Genomic DNA, 22,479 nt, shown 5'->3' on the forward strand with positions numbered 1-22,479 from the left:
AATACTTGGTGTAGCAGCCGCTAGTGGCAATGCAGACGTTGCCTCTGGCATCCAGTCGATCGAACAGATGACGAATGTTACTCTGGGATATGTCAAGCACCACCTATTCGACCTCTTTAGGCAGTTGTGTAAGAGTTGTTGGTTGACGAGTCACACTTGTCACTTCTCATCCCATCATATCCCACATCGTGCCATCCAGGGAAGGTGCTGCACATCTTACAGAGCAAGTTGAGTTTCACGGACAGTACGTGGCTGAGCTTTATCCCGTTGGGGAAACACATCACCTTCACTATGCACGAACGGCGAAAGAAGGGATCTAACAACGTCCTGTAGGTAGTGACCGCTGCTTAGCGTTCCCTTCAGAAACACCAAATGAGTTGTAGCTTATCGTTCCCCAGACCATAAGGCCTGGGATTGGACCAGTATGTCCTGGACAAATGCATTCTACGAGACAGCGCTGGTCAGGTCCACGTCGTACGCGCAAACGACCATCATTTGCCTGTAGGCAGAATCTGCTTTCATAGCGGAAGACCACAGCGCGCCATTCCATCTCTCAAACGATCCTCTGACAAACCGGGCTCGCATCAGACAAGCCGGGCTCGTTGATGCTGCGGCGTGAGGGGATGACGGGATACAGGTGTGTCTGCCCGTAGTCCCACTGCCAATAACCGGTTCGCAACATTTCATGTTGACAGGTCTGGGCTCAAGGGCCCTCTTATCTGTGCCGTGGTAACTGTAAGGCCTGTCGCTGTGGTCCTTACAATACGACGCTGGGGCCTGTGCTGCGTGGACGTCCAGAACCTCGTCTGCGTGTGTGAGAACGTTCGTGTGATCACTGATACCAGCATCGTTTCACAATTCACACAGGACATACAACTTGTGTGGCAGTTCTCCGTAAGGGCCATCCCACAGTTCGACACATTTCAAACTCGTTCAGCAGGAAAAACGAGTGCGTCTCCGTGGCATGGTTCCAGCCTTCTGGCTGCGAGCATTCGCTGCTAAAAGATAGACACAGATGGCGCTCTGGTAGCTGTGCCACTACACTATCTGTTGGCGGACGACGTTCAAGTCATTATCAGTATCCACCAGATTCCATACGCCGACATCGGATCAAAATTGACGTCGTCTTTCCAGGTGTACTAATTTTTTTTCCGGTTTAGTATAAGAATTAATATAAGAATTGATATAAGAATGATATTAAAATATACAAGGATTGTAATTCCTCAAAATACAACCCACACTTATATAAGTATGACATAATGAAATCCATCTAAAATTTTACAATTCATATATCGCCCATGTATCCCCCATCTTGATAGGAAACATTCTGTAGTAACCTTCTATAGACATGGGTAGACAAATGGAAATAAAATAAAATAAAATAAACCAAATAAAAACAATAATAAGATTTCGAACACGAGGATAGAACTTGAGAATTTGCAACGACAGCCACCGAACCAATATTATTACTGAAAGTAACGCGCGCTAAAAGCACAGAAAATGCGTCGAAAAATTTACCGTCGTCTTCTCAGAAACGGTCAAGTATCTACGGAACAGCCGAGACACGGGTTAAGTTATTGTGACTCCTCTTCTACTGAGCGAAGTTAATGGGAAATCAGGTTGTGGCAATTGCCTTATTATCCTCGTATATTTCAACCTGGTTAATAGCGTGTTGTAACGCATTTGGCTCGCTGTACAGCAGCGCTGCTGCTTAGAATAATTCCAGTTGTACTTGATAGGTTCCATGAGCTATATGACACCATATGTCAACTCACAGGTCAAGCAGTTCATGTGATTTACGGACCGACGATTTGTTGGCCAGGATTTTGCACCCGATAGCGTTACATAGTTATACCATCAGGTGCATTTGGTAGCCAGCAAATCAAAGACAGTTCACTATCCTAAGGCCACTGTAGAACGATTCTGGTGGCCTTGTGACACGGACAGTTATCAATCGCCGCATTGTTCACAACAATGATCACGAAACCCGCACTGGTCAAAGTGCATCCGATAGCTACCACAGGAACCATGGGAGAACAAATAAATGTCCCCTAAAGTACAGACAGAGATTTCGAAATCAGATACTGGATTGTAAGGCGTACCCAGGAGCAGATATAGACTCAGGTCACATTATAGTAGTGATGAAGAGTAGGCTGAAGTTCAAGACATTAGTCAGGAAGAATCAATACGCAAAGAAGTGGGATACGGAAGTACTAAGGAATGACGAGATACGTTGAAGTTCTCTAACGCTATAGATACAGCAATAAGGAATAGCGCAGTAGGCAGTACAGTTGAAGAGGAATGCACCTCTCTAAAAAGGGCCATCACAGAAGTTGGGAAGGAAAACATAGGTACAAAAAAGGTAGCTGCGAAGAAATCATGGGTAACAGAAGAAATACTTCAGTTGATTGATGAAAGGAGGAAGTACAAACATGTTCCAGGAAAATCAGGAATACAGAAACACAATTCGCCGAGGAATGAAGTAAATAGGAAGTGCAGGGAAGCTAAGACCAAATGGCTGCAGGAAAAATGTGAAGGAATCGAAAAAGATATGATTGTCGGAAGGACAGACTCAGCATACAGGAAAGTCAAAACAACCTTTGGTGACATTAAAAGCAACGGTGGTAACATTAAGAGTGCAACGGGAATTCCACTGTTAAATGCAGAGGAGAGAACAGATAGGTGGAAAGAATACATTGAAAGCCTCTATGAGGGTGAAGATTTGTCTGATGTGATAGAAGAAGAAACAGGAGTCGATTTAGAAGAGATAGGGGATCCAGTATTAGAATCGGAATTTAAAAGAGCTTTGGAGGACTTACGTTCAAATAAGGCAGAAGGGATAGATAACATTCCATCATAAGTTCTTAAATCATTGGGGGAAGTGGCAACAAAACGACTATTCCCGTTGGTGTGTAGAATATATGAGTCTGGCGATATACCATCTGACTTTCGGAAAAGCATCATCCACACAATTCCGAAGGCGGCAAGAGCTGACAAGTGCGAGAATTATCGCACAATCAGCTTAACAGCTCATGCATCGAAGCTGCTAACAAGAATAATATACAGAAGAATGGAAAAGAAAATTGAGAATGCGCTAGGTGACGATCAGTTTGGCTTTAGGAAAAGTAAAGGGACGAGAGAGGCAATTCTGACGTTACGGCTAATAATGGAAGCAAGGCTAAAGAAAAATCAAGACACTTTCATAGGATTTGTCGACCTGGAAAAAGCGTTCGACAATATAAAATGGTGTAAGCTGTTCGAGATTCTGAAAAAAGTAGGGGTAAGCTATAGGGAGAGACGGGTCATATACAATATGTACAACAACCGAGAGGGAATAGTAAGAGTGGACGATCAAGAACGAAGTGCTCGTATTAAGAAGGGTGTAAGACAAGGCTGTAGCCTTTCGCCCCTACTCTTCAATCTCTACATCGAGGAAGCCATGATGGAAATAAAAGAAAGGTTCAGGAGTGGAATTAAAATACGAGGTGAAAGGATATCAATGATACGATTCGCTGATGACATTGCTATCCTGAGTGAAAGTGAAGAAGAATTAAATGATCTGCTGAACGGAATGAACAGTCTAATGAGTACACAGTATGGTTTGAGAGTAAATCGGAGAAAGACGAAGGTAATGAGAAGTAGTAGAAATGAGAACAGCGAGAAACTTAACATCAGGATTGATGGTCACGAAGTCAATGAAGTTAAGGAATTCTGCTACCTAGGCAGTAAAATAACCAATGACGGACGGAGCAAGGAGGACATCAAAAGCAGACTCGCTATGGCAAAAAAGGCATTTCTGGCCAAGAGAAGTCTACTGATATCAAATACCGGCCTTAAGTTGAGGAAGAAATTTCTGAGGATGTACGTCTGGAGTATAGCATTGTATGGTAGTGAAACATGGACTGTGGGAAAACCGGAACAGAAGATTATCGAAGCATTTGAGATGTGGTGCTATAGACGAATGTTGAAAATTAGGTGGACTGATAAGGTAAGGAATGAGGAGGTTCTACGCAGAATCGGAGAGGAAAGGAATATGTGTAAAACACTGATAAGGAGAACGGACAGGATGATAGGACATCTGCTAAGACATGAGGGAATGACTTCCATGGTACTAGAGGGAGCTGTAGAGGGCAAAAACTGTAGAGGAAGACAGAGATTGGAATACGTCAAGCAAATAATTGAGGACGTAGGTTGCAAGTGCTACTCTGAGATGAAGAGGTTAGCACAGGAAAGGAATTCGTGGCGGGCCGCATCAAACCAGTCAGTAGACTGATGACCAAACAAAAAAGGGTACAGACTTGACCTTTGGCCTAGGGATAGTGTATCTGAAGAGTGATCAAAATGTCTTCGGTCCAGGTTTGGAACACATGGAATGATTAAATTTTGAATAAAAGTCATCAACAATAACGGACAAGGACTACCGGCATAGGGAGTCACCCTCGTTCTGCCAACGACCTTCTCACAGTGCGCGGAGGAACTGAGAGATTCAGAGTAACTCTCTTACCGTTGGGTTGTGAATCTGCCCCTAAAAGGCGGATAACTCAGTAGTGTTAACAACACGAGGATGAAGAAAGCTATGGAACTGAATGACATAACGTGGATCCACACGACATGTGACCTGTACGTGAAAAAGTGCCATGATGATCTCTCCACTGGCAGTAGATTCGGCACTATACCCCATTTGGATCCACGCTAGAGAACTCTCAAGAGGGAGGCGACCATGAGAAAAAGATGGACTAACCAACGATGGGATAGCATTGTATGAGACGTAGCACGGAACGTGAACAATCTGAATATGGTAGGAAAGCCGGAAAGTCTGGAAACGAAAATGCAAAGACTCAGTCTACATCTTATAGGGATTAGTAAAGTGAAATTCAAAGATGAGGAAATTTCCGATGAGACGAATATGGGGTAGTATCAACAGCAGCAGGAAATGGTATACGGGAGTACGATTCGCTGGTGTAGGAAAGTATTGTGTCTTCCTTTGCAGACTGTGTGGTTCTTTAGTGAGTACAGGAGCTAGGAACAGATGCCCTTCATGAATAGAGAATTCAGATTTTAATTTATTCTACATCTAATACGAAATAGTATAAATAATATACAACTTCGTTGCTATATTTGCAGCGTCAGTTGCTAACAGTAGGTTTGAATGTCGAAATATATACAGATGCCAAACATTTATAAATCCGTCACTCTTCAGTATGATGTCTATTCAGAAGGCGTCGAGTCCTGGCCACTGTGAAAGTCTGTAAATATTGTTCAACTGCCAAACACACAAAATGGGAACAGTACATGAATGTTCCAACTTAAGTACACCCGCCGCTGAAACTTCTGAGAGAGGATGCTTCCATCTCATTGGGGCGGCGTATAGGGTGCCTAAGGGATGCTGCGTTCTCGGAATGCTATACAACAATTCAAGCAAATAACATTAGTAATTTTATTTCTAGAAAGCAGATTGACAATACTTAACTTTTTATTTACAGCAAATGTCGCAAGCGAGGGACGACATGCAAACAGTAAATGTTCTTCGCTGTAGACAAAGTCCAAGTAAACACTTGATATGGATCACTACAGTCTGTTCTGCGAGCGCCGGTCTACAACCGTCCACTAATGTCCGTATACTGAGCCGATCTGAGCGCTAATTTCCGGTGCTTATATTCACTTGGGTTAGAGTGAGCTCCTGTCGTGGCGCGATCCTTGTCAGCGGGCTATTGGCTGACGTTTCCTCACCGCCTTCTCTGGTCTTACGTTCGTCGTCTTCGTTCCGGCGCTAATAGGTACGCCACAACAAGTATAGGCATACACGCCAAGATCCCAAGCAAACATGAAGATATAGGGAAAGTATATGAAGATATTCAACGGGTAATTTACTGTGTAAAGCGAGATTAAAATCTAATAATGAGAGAGAATGTAAGGGAAGAAACGGAAGAAAGTGTTATGGGAGAATGTAGGTTTTTCAGTAGTAACAAGGAAAAAATTTTGTGGTAAGTTCCTATGGGACCAAACTGCTGAGGTCATCGGTCCCTAGGCTTACACACTACCTAATCTAACTGACGCTAAGGACAACACACACACACCCGTGTCCGAGGGAGGACTCGAGCCTCCGACGGCATGAGCCGCCGGAACTGTGGCAAGGCGCCTTAGACCACGCTGGTACCCCGATTGGGTATCCCGCGCGGATAACAAAGAAGAGAACTGCTCCACAACAAACTTCAGACCGTAATACCGAATACTCCGTTCAGGAAACTAAAGAGCCAAAAGTTTACGCACAAAGACCCAGATACACTAAAAAATGCTAGCTGGATTACATCATGGTCAGACTAAATTCCGGAATCACATAAGGCGTACCTAGGTGCACATATACTAATGGTGGATTTAAATTCAAGAGGATCTTGGGGACAAACTATTGTGGAATGAAGTGGGATACTGAAGTACTAGACTTCCCGAAAAACATCATTCACACAATTTGGAAGCCAGCAAGGGGATGTAAGTAATAGCGCTATCACACAATTAACTTAACACCTCATGTATCAAAGCTGATGATGAGATTAAGATAAAGAAGAGTGGAAAACAGAGCTTACGATCTTGTAGTTGACGATCAGTTTGGCTTTAGGAAAGACAAACGCACTGGAGAGGAATTTTTGAGATAGCGCTTGATGGTGGAATCGAAACTGAAGAAAAATCTAGAGGCTTTCAAAAGATTTGTCCTCATGGAAGGAATTATTCGCCAGTGTAAAATGCTGCAAAATGTTCGAAATTCTGAGAAATACAGATGTAAGTTATATGGAAAGGGAGGTAAAACACAATGTATAAAACACGATCAAATAAGTTTGGAAGACCTAGAACGAAGTGCTCGGAATAAAAGGGGTGTATGACAGGGAGGCAGCCTTTCATCTCTGTTGTTCAGTCTATACATCGATGAAGAAATGACGGAAATAAAAAAAAGGTTCAAGAGAGGGTTTAAAATTTGAGGTGAAAGGATATCAGTGATGATTCCCACATGGCTCGATATCTGAAACGGAAGTGAAGAAGATTACAGGATCTGTTGAATTGAGTACGCAGCTGATTGAGGGTAAGCTGAAAGAGGTTAAAAGTACAGGGAGGTAGCAGAAATGAGAATAGCGAGATATGTAAGAATCAAATTAAACAGATGTTGTTACTCATCTGTTTTGTTTTAAAGTTTCTCGCGAAGTAGATGAAGTTAAGGAATTCTGGTACCTTGGAATCAAAATAACCCATGGCGGACGAAGCAAGCAAGACATAAAAGCTGACCAGTAGAGGTAAAGAGGGCATTCGTAGCCAAGAGAAGTCTACTGGTGTCAAACATAGGCCTTAATCTCAGAAAGAAATATCAGAGTACTTACGTCTGGAGCTCGGTATTTTACGGTAGTGAATCATGGACAGCGGGAAAAGCGGAGCAGAAGGCAAAAAATATACGGGAAGGCGGACTGGAGTACATCCAACAAATAGTTGTGGACTTTGGGTTCAAGTGCTAGTCTGAAACGATGAGGTTAGCAAGGGTAAGGGATTTGCGGCACACCCCATCAGACCAGGCAGGAGACTGGAGATAGCCGGCTGTTGTGGTCGAGCGGTTCTAGGCGCATCATTCTGGAACCACGCGGCTGCTACGGTTGCAGGTTCGAATCCTGCCTTGGGCATGGATGTGTGTGGTGTCCTTAGGTTAGTTAGGTTTAAGTAGTTCTATGTCTAGGGGATTGATGACCTCAGATGTAAAGTACCATAATGCTAAGAGCCATTAGAACAATTTTTTTTAGACTGGAGACAAACAAAAGAAAGCATAGTATGTGTCCGGACACGAACATCTATGTGATGTCCAAAAAACGTGATACATTCGACCAGGTGCCACGTTTCCATTCATCTACAGTTTAGTCTCGATGAAGCCGTTACACTGCTATCGTACGTGACGGTGTCGATCGGTCAGCATGCGAAATGGTAAGGGTGTTTCGTTGCAGAGCCTCATGTTCAACATTGTGGGCTGATCAGCGAGCTCCTGAGTTATTGTGCCCACAAAAGCATTGTACTCGATGGTCGTATCTGCCACAGATCGTTACCTGTCCTGATCACAAAACGGACAACAGAGGTGGCGCGGTGGTTAGCATACTGGACTCGCGTTTGGGAGGACGACGGTTCAATCCCGTGTCCGACCATCCTGACTTAGGTTTTCCGTGATTTCCCTAAATCAGGCAAATGCCGGGATGGTTCCTTTGACAGGGCACGGCCGACTTACTTCCCCATTCTTCCCTAATCCAATGAGACCGATGATCTCGCTGTATCGTCTCTTTCCCCAAATCAACCCAACCCCCCAACAGAATGGACAAGCCTCCGACCTCCGCGTTAGGGATGGTGGTTGTCACTGAAACAACCGGTTTTCGGTTACCCCGGTGTTTTTCTTCTCCGGATTGTTACAACCTGTTAAAAACGCTGAAAGTAACATTTCTGAAATAACCTATTTCCGACGTTTTGTTTCTATGATTTCCAACATAAACCAAGTATGGAAAATTCGAAGGCTCTGTCAGACTTTGCATTGTACCTTTCAAAAAACATAGAATCAAAATATAAAACAAAATACGTAAATAAGAGAAAACGCAGACCCTCCACCATTAGCTGCATTTCTGGGAAAGAACTGACAGCTTCGATACTACAAAAAATTCACCAGTATACTCCTACTGACTCTAGTTTCTTAAATCCCTGTTCAAAAATCACATATTAAGCGATGATCATTCGAATATTTGGGCGTTCCGAATTGTCATAGCTAAAGGGTGAAAAGTGAGATTGGTGAACTCTCTCTTTCGTATTGTCCGTTTCCAAGGGTTACTGTCAGATAAAAGCATACGACAAGAAATGTGTGGACAGCTTTAGCAAAAGAAGGGATCTGCTGACCGGTATCCTGAAACATCAAGTGATCAACGTTGACCGGTATCCTGAAACATCAGGTGATCAACAAATTTGTATAAAAGGGAAGTGTGGGAGGGGGGGGGGGGATAGCAGAGGGAGACAAAGAAATGAATACAGTAAGCAGAATCGGAAGTATCTAGGCTGCAATAGTTATTCGCAGATGAAGAGGCTCGTACAGGGTACAGTAGCATGGAGAGCTGCATCAAACCAGTCTTCGGACTGAACACCACAGCAACAACATGTAGACATAGGCAGCAGATGAACCACTTTCTAGTTTTATTAAAATCTATGAATGATGTGTGTAGTTTTTACTTTATTACTGTTGCCACAACTTCCTTTACCTTATCATTTCACAGAAATGGCAGACATATATCCGACCTGTAGAGTTCTTGTTTTCTTTAGTTTTTCCGACTGGAAAAACCGCTTTTAGTCACATATATAGCTATATATTTTAACAGGAATTTGAATACAATTGATTTTTTGCTGGCTAAGCGAAAAATCGCCTATCAATGAATTCAAACGAACAATTTATATTCTAGGCAAAATATAACATTTACCAGGAGCAACTACATGACAACTGTTAAAATTTCAATATAAATTAATCCAGTGGCCAATATTAACGGTCCACTCTATTCATAAATATTTGTCCGATAATGTGTTGATCTGAGTCCATCAAAAAGAATATCTTTCAAACCTTGCAGAAGCCACAGAGCGACCTACTGAACTCATTTTTTTTAAATGTTCTATTAAAAGACCAAAAATCTTAACACCACGTCTGTGGCAAATTGGTACAGCGGTTTCATACTGGGTTACTAATAATATCTAAGACAAAACAAATACAGAAAAATACCAGTTACTCAGAAGTGAATACTGGTATCGGTTTTATCTACCCCCACTCCACGTTCTGTGAGGAGGCTATCGATAGTAGGGAGCGAACAGCCAATTACCTTCGTTCCCTGGAGCTAGACAATTATAATTCTAACAGGAGTTTTACTAATGTAATAACATGAAATGAAATTTGCTGAATAGTTTAAAGTTATTTGGAGATGTGGGCTTTTCAACACGAAGTGCCAACAGTTTATGCTGTGTGCCAGTGGTCACACGTAAAGCATTGGCAGCTTAAAGTCTTCCAATTTCTACCATTTCAGGGATAGGGAGTACTGGAATCTGCCCGCATCTCGTGGTCGTGCGGTAGCGTTCTCGCTTGCCACGCCCGGGTTCCCGGGTTCGATTCCCGGCGGGGTGAGGGATTTTCTCTGCCTCGTGATGGCTGGGTGTTGTGTGATGTCCTTAGGTTAGTTAGGTTTAAGTAGTTCTAAGTTCTAGGGGACTGATGACCTAAGATGTTAGGTCCCATAGTGCTCAGAGCCATTTGAACCATTTTTGAAGTACTGGAATCTAGTGGTACACAAGCAGTTGATATAGTGTATATCCTCTGACGTATCGGGTTTTAAAATGGGGCTACAGAGTGTGAGTGAAGCAAATTGCACTAGGGAGAGAAGTGGTACAGAGGAAGCAGCTTTTGTAATAAGTATCTACCATCAATGTGGATAATTAGCGCTCTCTTCTGAGGAGGAGTTGTAGACAGCACTCGCGATACACTGGGAATTATTCATCATTCTATAAATATAAATAAAATTTTGATAGAATTAAGCGGTATCAACTGTCTTATTGACTCATTCTTTCGGGGTTTAATAAGAAACCTACGAAAACTAAATATCGTATACTTCCCGTCATTTAAAAAGTTAAGGCATTCGATGAAAATTCTTTTTCATTCAAAAGTTTAGCTGGGCACTAATGTTGTCGATGGTGGCAGGAGACGTTTGGTTGCTAGCCAATATCTGATTCCACTCAGGCGTAATACTCTCAGAATGGTTTGGAGCCACTGTCCTATAACCACCTGTGGCCAGCCTAATACTCTCGTGGTAGACAGCGCCAATTATACTGAAAAAAAAAGGCCTCGCCGATCTATGCACTGTGCACCTATCGTCTTCCGACGAAAGCACGAAAGCTCTATAAAACTGCAGTAGATGCGGCCTGTCAGCTACCCAAGATCTGTGACTTACATACTTTATAATGTTCGGTGCGTTCAGAGTTCTTGCTGTCAGGTGTCTCAGGTGTGGCAATCATGACAGGTTGGAGTAGAAAATGAGGTCCAGAAACCTCATTGAGTCTCTGAAATGTGGAGTGGTGTCCCTCATAAGCAAATCATGTAAATTAAAAATACTACGAGTGCAATTAAAATGAACACACACACACGTACACACTATCTTCAGAGAACTGAAAACCCGTCCACGCACACCACTCCTCTAACCTCTGCACTGAAAGTTGCAACTGATGGGTTGCTCTCGCAACACTGGAGGACAAACAGAAAACAGCAAAATCATCCGCAGATAAGATGCACTGTAGGGGTCTCCGTGCTGCACACGTGTTACTCTTTATAGTTGTGACAAAGAGGGTAACACTTAAAACGCTACGATGAAGATCACCATTCTCCTACTCAGAACGACAGTTCGTCACCAACTCGAGATCTAAAAAAGCGCTTAGGCAGGATGTACCATATTAAAGTGTGGAGGTGGCCACAAAAGCGTCATTGATGGAGTTGCACGAGAATATTGTGTCTCCAAGTAGTGTCATACGCCTTACCAGTATCGATGAATGTGCGAAGATAGTGATATTTACGTAGGAAAGCCTGCTGAACAGTAGGGTCAGGTTGTCGATAGTGAACCGAAATGTGCGGAAGCGACACTGTGAGCGGCTGAGGAGTTTCCTGGTCTCTGACGACCAGACCTAGGGAGGTTAACCATTCACTCCAGGGTCTTTTCTAAACAGGTCGTTAAGGCGACGCTCTGGTAACTACTGGCAATCGTGCTGTCATTTCCTGGTTTGAGGAGAGTTATCAGAATTGCCTCTCTCCACGAGTTGGGAAAGTTGCCTCTCTGACATACAAAACTGATATTTCTTTTGACGCTGTTGGCAAATGTCGAAGCATGCAGTACTGGATTTGGTCGTGACTGGGTGCAGTATTAAGCGTCTCCGACAGTGCCGATTCCAGCTCCAGCATGGAGAAAGGGCAGTTGTAAGATTCAGAATTGGGGGATCGGAAGTCGAACTTCACCTTCTCTGCAGTCGCATGGTCACGGCGAAACGCTGGATACTGGATGACATCGGCAGTAGTCGCTGCAAAATGCTCTGCCGCCAACTGATCGATGCCTCCGGTTCTTGTTTCCAGATACCCCTGTTTCAGCACTGCTCCTATTGGTAAACAGTTGAGATTACCGGAAATCCTCTTGACGGTTTCCTATGCTTATGTGTGAAACGTTCCCTTATAACAATTATACAAGACTGTGCTTAAACTGACACACAATATTTTTTTTAGCGCAACGCAATCTGACTCAAAAAATCTCTACAAAAGAATGGCCCTGACTAACATTAAACTATACCTTTCACAAATCACTTACCTCACAAAAATCTTCGCTACTCAAGCTACTGCAATACAGCGAGCGCCACTACTGCCAGCTAAATAAAAGATTCAAACTACTGAAGGCACTAACTACTGATAGGCATAGTTAGCAAATGAAAGATTTTGATAGAGAATAACCAATGTATTTACCTCAATAGTCATAATATATATAGCAGTTCATTACAAATTTCAAAACTCCGCCATCTCTCTCCCCACATCCACCACTGCTGGCGGCTCACCTCCAACTGCGCAACGCTACGCGCTGTTCACAGCCAGCTGCCTAACACTACAATGGCGAGTATTACAACAATGCAAAGCAGCCACAGACTGCACACAGCACAGCCATTGATTTTCATACAGAGGTGGCGTTACCAATAAAAAAACCTAAACAGCCTACTTACATAGCCCCCATGCTCCCCACAAAAAATTTTACAAATTGGTTTGGGCAGTGGCCAATACAGATTTGAAAAAATTTTTCATAATTACAATAACAAAGAAATCAAATGCACACACTTACTGATACAATGTTGGTCAAAAGCTAAACTTTCTCACAGTCCATAAAGACAGTCCTAATCGTTCATCACAGTAAAATATCAGTGTTTTTCTCAAAGTCTGAGCAGTAAAAGAAAATGCACACTGAAGTAGTGGATTTCCATGCAGTCTTGAAGAAGTAGTGTTGTCCTTCCAACGGAAAGACAGTGCTGACTCTTGACATGCAGGCAGGCCATGGGCCACAGCAGAGCAAACCCATAGCGGAGTCAGTCGAAGTTTTGAAGAGTATTGGTAGGTAGGCCATCACAGAGCAGACCCACTGTAGTCCTGGTAGAAATTACGGTACTGGTGGGCCACCAGAGGTGCAGACCCACTGCAGTCCTTGTAGAAATAATGGTACTGGTGAGTCAGCAAAGGTGTAGACGCACTGTAGTCCTTGTAGAAATGGCGAGCAGCCATCTGCTGCGACTGTGCAGTTGCACAATCACCATTGAAGAGTCTTGCGGATAATATAGCAAGTCCATAAACCACCACTCATGCACTCACAAAGATTTTGGAATTGTCCTTAGAACCAGCAATGCTGTTATCCAGCCCCTTGCTGAATTATTAACACACGTGCAAACACTAACAGTCCCTACTTCTCACATATTGTCCATATACTATGACCAACAGAAACGTGTGCAGTGAAATGATACTTAATTTGAAGAACTGGTGTCAATTACAATATTATAACATGAGAATACAATTACAAAGGTACAAAATACATCATTAAAGAACATAACAATACAGATAACATTTGTAGCACAGGCTTTACAAAAGAATCAAAATAACATATACAACAGTGTTACAGGAATTATGACATAAGTAAATACATAAAAGATGGAATAACTTTTGAAACATCAATTTTACACATGAGCATTAAAACAGAACAGAATAAATAATGTCTAAACATCTTTACAAAGAAAATAACATATTATTAATGCAAATTATATTTGAGGATAACATCATAGTTCATGTAGCTGAGTATTAGAAAAATTCTACAACATAAGTCTTATCTGATAAACATATAAATACAGGAAAAACATAAATACCCAAGGGTACACAAACATATAGCGGAATACTACAAGGAAAGGACAGGGTTTGTTTTACTGCAGTATTCTGCAAACAAAACTTTCTTTACTTCTCGGAGATCTCACTTCATTCATCATTATTCCCAAAAAGTCCTATCTATACCTGCTTTCTATATTCTATTCATATTTCTTTCAAAATAATTATTTCTCAGTGCACAATACTCATTTTTGCCAAATCTGTTTCTTATAGCTTCTCAATGCATTTCTTCCAATTCATCAAAGTTAGTTTCTTATATAGTCTACCCCCTCTTCAGCTAACTTAAATCTACTGAGCTCAGATGCTAAACTAAGGGACGAGGCAATGCAGCAGCACAAAACAATTAACACAAATACCAATGAAGCAAGCAGCATAAATTACAACTAATATAAGGCAATGAGCAGCAAACAAGAAAAATAAATCAGTAGTAAAACTGGCTTAACAGCGTAATACAAAGTCAAATTCAGTAAAATTATGCCTGGCAAACAGCAGCAGAAAATGAAATACCTAAACATGACATAGCTCAAGCAGAAAAAATATTACACTAAAGATAACAACGCAGACAAGGGAAATGTCTATTCACATCTTAATGTCTAAGTAATTAAAGTGTTGCACCACAAAAACTAATTCTACAAAAATTACCAAGTACTTGAAAAGAAAATTATATATGCAGTTACTGTTATTAGTCCCTTCTTATTGTTCTTTCCATTCCAAGACCTCCTTTTTTTAAGAATGTGGATTACAAAATTATTATTTAATAGATCTGTTGACAGAAAGTGTTCACATTAGCAAATGCATTTTATTTTATAAAAGCAATGCTGCAACACAGCTGGAAACTAGATATCAAATGAAATAAGCAACTATGAAAAACAAAGCATAAAAATATCATTCAATAGTCATGTGACATTTCATAAGTTAGTAGAAATTCTCTCAACTCTCGTAGAAAGACACTTGTCCTAATCAGGTGTGCAGTTGTATGAATATTTCCCATCAATTCATAAGCATTTCAGTAAGTAGCACAAAATACGAGTAATCATATGTTTCCAAGTAATGAGCGTGTCATATTTGCGATGCTTTCTACAATTTTATTTTATTTTATTTTATTTTTTTAAATTTTTTTTACCTAATGGCTGTTTCTCCAGGTGGCTGGCACAGGTGGCCGCTCATGATGCATTACGTCAAGGTCACTTACCTTTCTTACCGAAATATTTACGACAACAGTTTCTGCTACAGTGGCAGTCTCGTATAAAAATATTTCACAGGTCAAGAATTTGCGTTACAAATCTGTAGAAACAAAATCCTATTGATATAACAGTGTCCAAAAAGTTTTCGTCGGCATTGTAATACATTCACGCATTTACATACATTTCATAACTCTTAAAGTACGATTCTTGGTTTCCAAAAACCTGTTTCACAAACCAGAGTGAGTCCCTAACCACTACTCATTATTCCTTACCTTATTCGTCGACACTTCTTCAATATTTTATGATAACAGATATGTAGCATACTCAAATAACTCATATAGCATCAGCTTATTGATCATAAACATACTGCAACAGCATAATACACATAGTCATCGTAATAATATCATAACACCTCAGTCAACTCTCAAAATCGTCATAGCTTCCTCCAATAATTTCAAAACCTAAAAAAAAATTCTCTGCTCATGTCAAAAGTGTCATCTGCCTCAAACGTACTTTAAAAATCGTGATCCCATACCAAATATATCATTCAAAGCTCTCATAGTATCACAATGATTCCAAAAAAAATATGAACAGTTCACAAAGTACAAACAACATACAATTTCGTAAGTGTGAAGTTATCCAACTGTGTAATTACGTAAACATCTGTCACTGCCGTAGTAAAAACGTTTGTCTCTCTCAGTTAAATGATCAGATAGCTGTGTAAATTGTGTGTTAGAGAAATATGGTACCGATGTGTAAAGTTGTATAAGCACATACCATATTAGCTACGGCTCCTTGTGCTTGCCAAACACATGGTACACAAAGTAAACGTGTACCCCCCTGAGGATTAATGTAATTATACCCTCAGGTGTTAGAGATTACAGCAATGGAATGAAATCTATCACGGAAAACTTTCTTTGTAATTCAAATTTTTTTTAAAAAAATAAATGTTTTAAGTACAAAATTAATCACTGAAATGCGTGTCCTGTGGCGCTAAACTGTGCGGCTTGTTGTAAGATAATCTCTGTGGAAGTGTCGTAGTTATCGTCCTCCGAAAGCTAAGTTCCCCAAAAGTCAGTGTACTTACCTCATGATAAACAAAAGTGAAATGCTTTGCATATATATATCTTAGTTATTATGCTTATTGTTGTGATGAAGAAAGTACTGTACTGTAACGTATTGTTGTGCTACGGAAAACCCTGTCTCATTGTAGCTATACTACAAAAGTTACTACTAAAACCTGTTTTACTTTCCAGAAGAATTCAGAAAAACTGTGCAGATATAAAACAGAAACACTGCAAAAGCAACATTGTAAATTGTCACTCATTAGTAGCGTTGTGATAAAACCGTGTAGTTGTCACATAAACTAACCACTGTGTCGTCTGGTATCTCACAGATAGTACTTTAAATCCAGAATGTATTTTCAAGTAAACCAAAATGTTGCATTAAAATCTCATTAGCAGTACCAGTATGTGTCCTAAGTATGTAAGCCTGATAGTCGTTACGTGATCGTGCAACTAACAAACAAGAATGTACAAATACAACACTGTGTCGTCTGTTCACTATAACAATGCATTCGTAATTTCTGTTTAAAAATGTTCCCTAGGATCTAGGCTGGATATTTAACTTCAAACATTGTTGCATGTTAACAGTTTCTTAAGTCTGACAAAGCATACTATAAATGTGAAGTGAAAAGTTTTATGGCAAAGACAATGTTATAAAGGAGATTATCTCTCAATAAATGGTTTTACATGCGAAATGTGGTGTAACCCTTTACTCTTCCTAGTACGCAGACTTTCAACTGAAAAGCAATTGTCATGTTTTATACGTCGGTAAGGAATGCTAAATCTTTTCTCAAGGTTAGCGTCTGTGTTATTTTTCTCTGAGCCAGCCGGCGCAGGTGGCTGCCTGCTTGTGCGAGTCATTGTCTGTCTCTTTGTTGGCGCGCGCCGTTATTGGGATTAGGAGACCTAACTTCTACAAATTCACTCTGACGAGAAGGCCCTGCCCTGTTTAAATCCCGCCAGTTCTGATGGAATTCAGGTCTGTCGTTACGAATATATCGTCTGTCGTCATGTCGGTAGATTCCGTAGTTTCTTCCTTGTCCGTCACGTTGTGGAGAATTTCTCCCTGAATCGTAACTGTGCGCCGAACTGTTGCGTCTGAAGTTATTCTGCCTCCCTTGATAATAATTGTTTTGGTTCCCATATTGTCTGTTTCTCTGATTGTCTCTGTGATAGTCATTACTACGGAAATGCAATCTTTCTCTGTAACTATTATTACTTTGCCAGTGGTTGTCATATGGGTGGCGTCTGTTTTGGTCACGATTTGCGTTGTAAGAATAGACTTGTCGTGTCCAGTTATTGTTTCTGTCGTCACGGAATTGTGATGGATGTGACCTGTAGTGATTGTTTTCCTGTTTTCGCATCACGCGACTGTCTGTGACAATTTCTAATTCTTGTAACAGTCCCTGAAAAGCTTCAATGTCGTCTTTGCAACGTCCTGCCAAAATAATATGTCGTAAATGTTCAGGCAATTTGATTAAGGAAATGCGGATGAGTTCTGAGGGGCTGTATGGGTTTGACAGGTACTGATTCTTGTGCAACATGTCTTCAAAATATTTCACAATACTGGAAAATTCAGATTGTTCGAAATGATTCATCATTATGATGCTATGTTTTACTCGGTCTTGTGTACCTTGAGACCAATATGCTGAGAGGAAGGCATGATAAAATTCTCCTTCACTGTGACAATCATGAATGACCGATCGCATTCTTACAGCTGGTTGATTCTCCAAGTAGCCACACATAAATTCTAATCTGTGCTCTAATGACCAGTTGGGAGGAAAACAATGAGAGAATTGATGGAGCCACGCTTGTGGATGAATGTCGTTGCCAGAATTCTTAAACGTTTTGAATTTACGTGTAGTAATGAACAGCTTATAGTCAAAATCATCGTGTCGGCGAGTCGCATGTCGGTCATTGTTATGTCGTGTCGGCGGTTCCATCTCAAAATTCGGTGCACATTGCCAATTTCTTTCATAATTTCCGAAATGCGCTGTGTTATTATTTTGTGGCTGTTCCGTATTTCTATGTCCCTCTTCCCGTATTGGGGCGCGAGTGTCCTCTGAAATACGTAATTCTTGTACTACTTGTGCCAACTACTCTTGCACTTCCCGGATTTCTCTTTTGTATTGTGTATTAATTTGATTTTGATTTTGTTTGAATTTTCTAATTTCTTCATACTCTTCAGTGTCAGTGAAGGCTACAGGTGTTGTGTCATTCAGATCATCATCTACCTTTGTAGATAAGTTAGTGAACTGATCTGAAAGTTCGGCTACTTTATCCGATAGTGAAATTATTTCCTCTGTATGTTTTTCTGAACCAAGTTTTAGAGTGTCCATTTGTGTTGAAATCGTATCTACTGTGTCCTTTAAGTTTTCCTGAGTTTTTGCAGTTGCATAACCGAATCGGTAGATGCAACTGAGTCAATTTTAGCTTGCAGGGTGTCGTGATTTTCATGAACAAGAGTTTGCAGTTCTTTTATGGCTGCTTCATGATTCTGTAATGCAGTTTCATGACGCGAAAAAATAGGTTGGTAATGCCCACAAATTTGCGTTTTTACGTCATTACAGACTTTTTGACATTTCGATTCGATTTTATGTAACTCAGTAGTTAAATCTTCACGTGTTTGTTCAAGTGTGGTGTCTAACTTTTGAAGATTTTGTTCCATTGTGTCTAACTTTTGAAGCTTTTGTTCCATTGTGTCTAACTGTTGCTGTGTTTGTCTCTGGTGTTGTTCCATTGTGTCTAATTTTTCAAGCTTTTGTCCCATTTGTTGCATTAATTGTAATAACAATGCACTGGTGTCTGAAACATGTTCCTCAGTGCTTTTTGGCAGTGAATTTGCACCGGCAACATTCACATTTTGACAAGTGGAAAATGTGTCTTGACTCATTTGAGAAAACGGTGAGAACCCAAAACCTGAGTCTACAATATTTGCAAAATTGTGTCCTGTCATTCCCGATTCCTGAGGCGAGCTGTTGCCGACCGATCGATCGATAATGCTTCCCTCTTCACTAATTGTTTCACTGTCCACGCCATTGTTTGCCGCCCACTCCATTTCCTTATGCACAATTACCAAATTACTACTTTGAACATCAGTTAATTCATTACTCGGTGGCGCTAACACACTGCTTTCGTTTTCAATGTCATTTCTCAGTTTACTTTGGAGCCTAGTATTACGTTTTTCACACGCCATTATTGTCACAGTATTTCACACGACAACACAGAAAAACACAATTTGAAGAGGAAAAATAAGAGAACACATTAACGTAACACTGAACATAATATCTAGTTAATTGCAGCTGCGAAATACTTGGTGCAAATCTACATGCATGCCACAACTGTTTTACTGTACAACAATGAAAGACTGCAACTACAAAGGAGATTTCCTCTACAATTACGCGCTAGCAATAAACAAAAGCTACACTAATTACACAAACTACAAGAAAAAAAATCAGAAGATTCCAGTGAGGTATCCTCGGCTAAGGGTCGACATATGAAACGTCCCCTTATAACAATTATACAAGACTGTGCTTAAACTGACACACAATATTTTTTTAGCGCAACGCAATCTGACTTTCAAAAAATCTCCACAAAAGAATGGCCCTGACTAACATTAAACTATACCTTTCACAAATCACTTACCTCACAAAAATCTTCGCTACTCAAGCTACTGCAATACAGCGAGCGCCACTACTGCCAGCTAAATAAAAGATTCAAACTACTGAAGGCACTAACTACTGATAGGCATAGTTAGCAAATGAAAGATTTTGATAGAGAATAACCAATGTATTTACCTCAATAGTCATAATATATATAGCAGTTCATTACAAATTTCAAAACTCCGCCATCTCTCTCCCAACATCCACCACTGCTGGCGGCTCACCTCCAACTGCGCAACGCTACTCGCTGTTCACAGCCAGCTGCCTAACACTACAATGGCGAGTATTACAACAATGCAAAGCAGCCACAGACTGCACACAGCACAGCCAATGATTTTCATACAGAGGTGGCGTTACCAATAAAAAAAAAACCTAAACAGCCTACTTACATGTGGAACGGTTGATTGAGTCTAGAAACCTTTGCCGTGACCTTTTCTTGCGTTCCTTAATTGTACATTGAGAATTGGCTCTCGCGATCCGAAACTTTGTGAGGTTGTCTGATCTTGGGCTGTACTTAAACCGTCAAGAGCCGCACTCCCGTCCCGGTTTGCTGAGCAGCAATCTGTAGTAACCAAAACCAACTGCAGGAACGCCTTGGGCTGCGGATCGGAGCCGCCAGGGGGGGGGGGGGGGGGGGGGGAAAGCCGCCGGCGGTGGAGCACGCACCACGGGGTAAACACAGGACGTGTTGTGCAACAGACCAACGACAACTGACAACAACCGACCACGACCGACACAACAAGGAAGAGAAAAGCAACGGAGGCTTGTGGAAGCGACAACACCAAACACCAACAGTAAATCCACTCAGATTCAGAGCCAGGCAAATGTCAACAACGAGCAACGACCGGAACGCAGTACCGCCGAGATAGAAACGAAATCCAGAGCGAGTACCAGATTGACTGGAGTAGTGCAGAGCGGGTCCCTATATACGAAACCGGAGGGAGCGGCTATTGGCCGCTGTCTGCACGTGGCGTAGCGGTGGCGCCCTCGCTGGTCAAGAGCCGCTGCGCGGAATAGCCGCCGCGGAGGCGGGGCCCTCTATAGGCTGACCATGTCCATTTGTTCTGGCGCGTGTTCGACTTACGCGGCGGAAGGTACTAGACAATCAGTGGTCCATCAAGGAACAGGATGCCTCCTAAGACGACCTGAAGACTCTGGGATCGATAAGTCAGCGGCATGATGGATGACGTGTGTGGCGTTGTCCATACATTTCTGGATGCTGCCGTGGTGTTCAAACACAGCTAACCTGCTGCACAGTGTCTAGTTAGCCCAACTGAAAATACATTTTGGAGCTTCTGTGCAAGTAACGCTCAATCCATGAGACGAATGCGAAGTGGGAAATGATCGCTGTAATGAAGGTAATCACTGACTTTCCAATGAACAAAGGCCGCGAGGTCTGAGGAGGAAAACTGGATCCTGATCGCTGAGAATGAACCTATAGCAGCACAGAAATGAGTGGGAGTGCCTCTGTTGAGAATTCACGGTACGTGAGACGTCATGATTCTCTCCAAAACATGACAGCGAGGGCACGTATAAATTGAACCCCACAATATATGATGGGCAGTCCCTGTAGGAGAAATGGTCGGGGCAGTTGTGTTATAACACCTATTAGACCCTCGGAGTCAGTCACATAGCGTAGAGGTAAATATAGCGAACAAACTGTTATCCTCTGAAATATATGAACAGCAGCTGCAACTGCTTGCAGCTCATTAGTTAGTGGGAGAGCAGAGGAGAGATACGCTTTATTGAGAAACAGGGCGACACGTTCCTTGGCCCTTTCCCGAGTTATTCCATTCGTGAAATACAGGGTATAATCCCAAAGAATAGGGCATCAGACGCTTTGAAATTAATTTCCTGCAACCACAAGCACACCAAGTGTGCTGAGCCCATCAGCGTTCCATTACAGGGTAGGAGACATCAAGCATAGGGGTAGCACTTTAATCCGCACTTTTTGCCGTGAAAGTGAACCCAAAATGGGTCAGTCTTGGAGCGAGATGATTCCTCAGTTCGACATCGAGTTCTATCGCCTCTAAAGAAGAATCGAGAGAGACGTCAGCGAGGATGACGTTGACGTCGTCTAATTTTTTAACTCCTGATTCAATCAGTGGTGTACGCTTTGCCTTTTGTTTCCGCGGGAAGGCTTTGGTGCCACGACTACGACTCTGATTGTGGCGGCACTTTACGGCGTCCCAAACTGAATCTTTGGAAGGCATCCACAATGTCAGCAACCGTGGCCTTTTCTGAAGTTCTGGTGGAGGGACAGGCCTCGAAATAACTGCAGCAGCACACGTGCATGTACAAACACGTAATCTCTGTGTAATAGCATCGACTTCTTGCACTGGCTGTTTAAGAACTGAATTAAACGACGTAGCGAACGTTGGTGGCAGCATGGCTCTCTACATATTTCTGGCCTCACCTTACAGAATGTACTTTTTAGTCATAAACTTTTCTATCTTCCGTTCTTCGAGATACACGCTGCAGTCCCGACTCCAGGCATGGTGAGCTGCTTGGCAATTCAGAAAACTCAGCGGAGAAGACAAGGGACATCTTCATGGGTGGCCTTGGCACACTTGCCTTATGTATCTTCTCCG

At 41.8% G+C, this 22,479-nt stretch overlaps 1 protein-coding gene across 1 annotated transcript in view; it reads left to right on the forward strand.

Annotated features, from left to right (window-relative positions):
* Positions 1–22,479, forward strand: part of LOC126251513 (luciferin sulfotransferase-like) — a 320,306-nt gene that overhangs the window by 151,699 nt on the left and 146,128 nt on the right. The gene's annotated exons all lie outside the window — the stretch shown is intronic.

Source organism: Schistocerca nitens, chromosome 4 (genome assembly GCF_023898315.1).
Source record: "Schistocerca nitens isolate TAMUIC-IGC-003100 chromosome 4, iqSchNite1.1, whole genome shotgun sequence".
NCBI lineage: Eukaryota > Metazoa > Arthropoda > Insecta > Orthoptera > Acrididae > Schistocerca > Schistocerca nitens.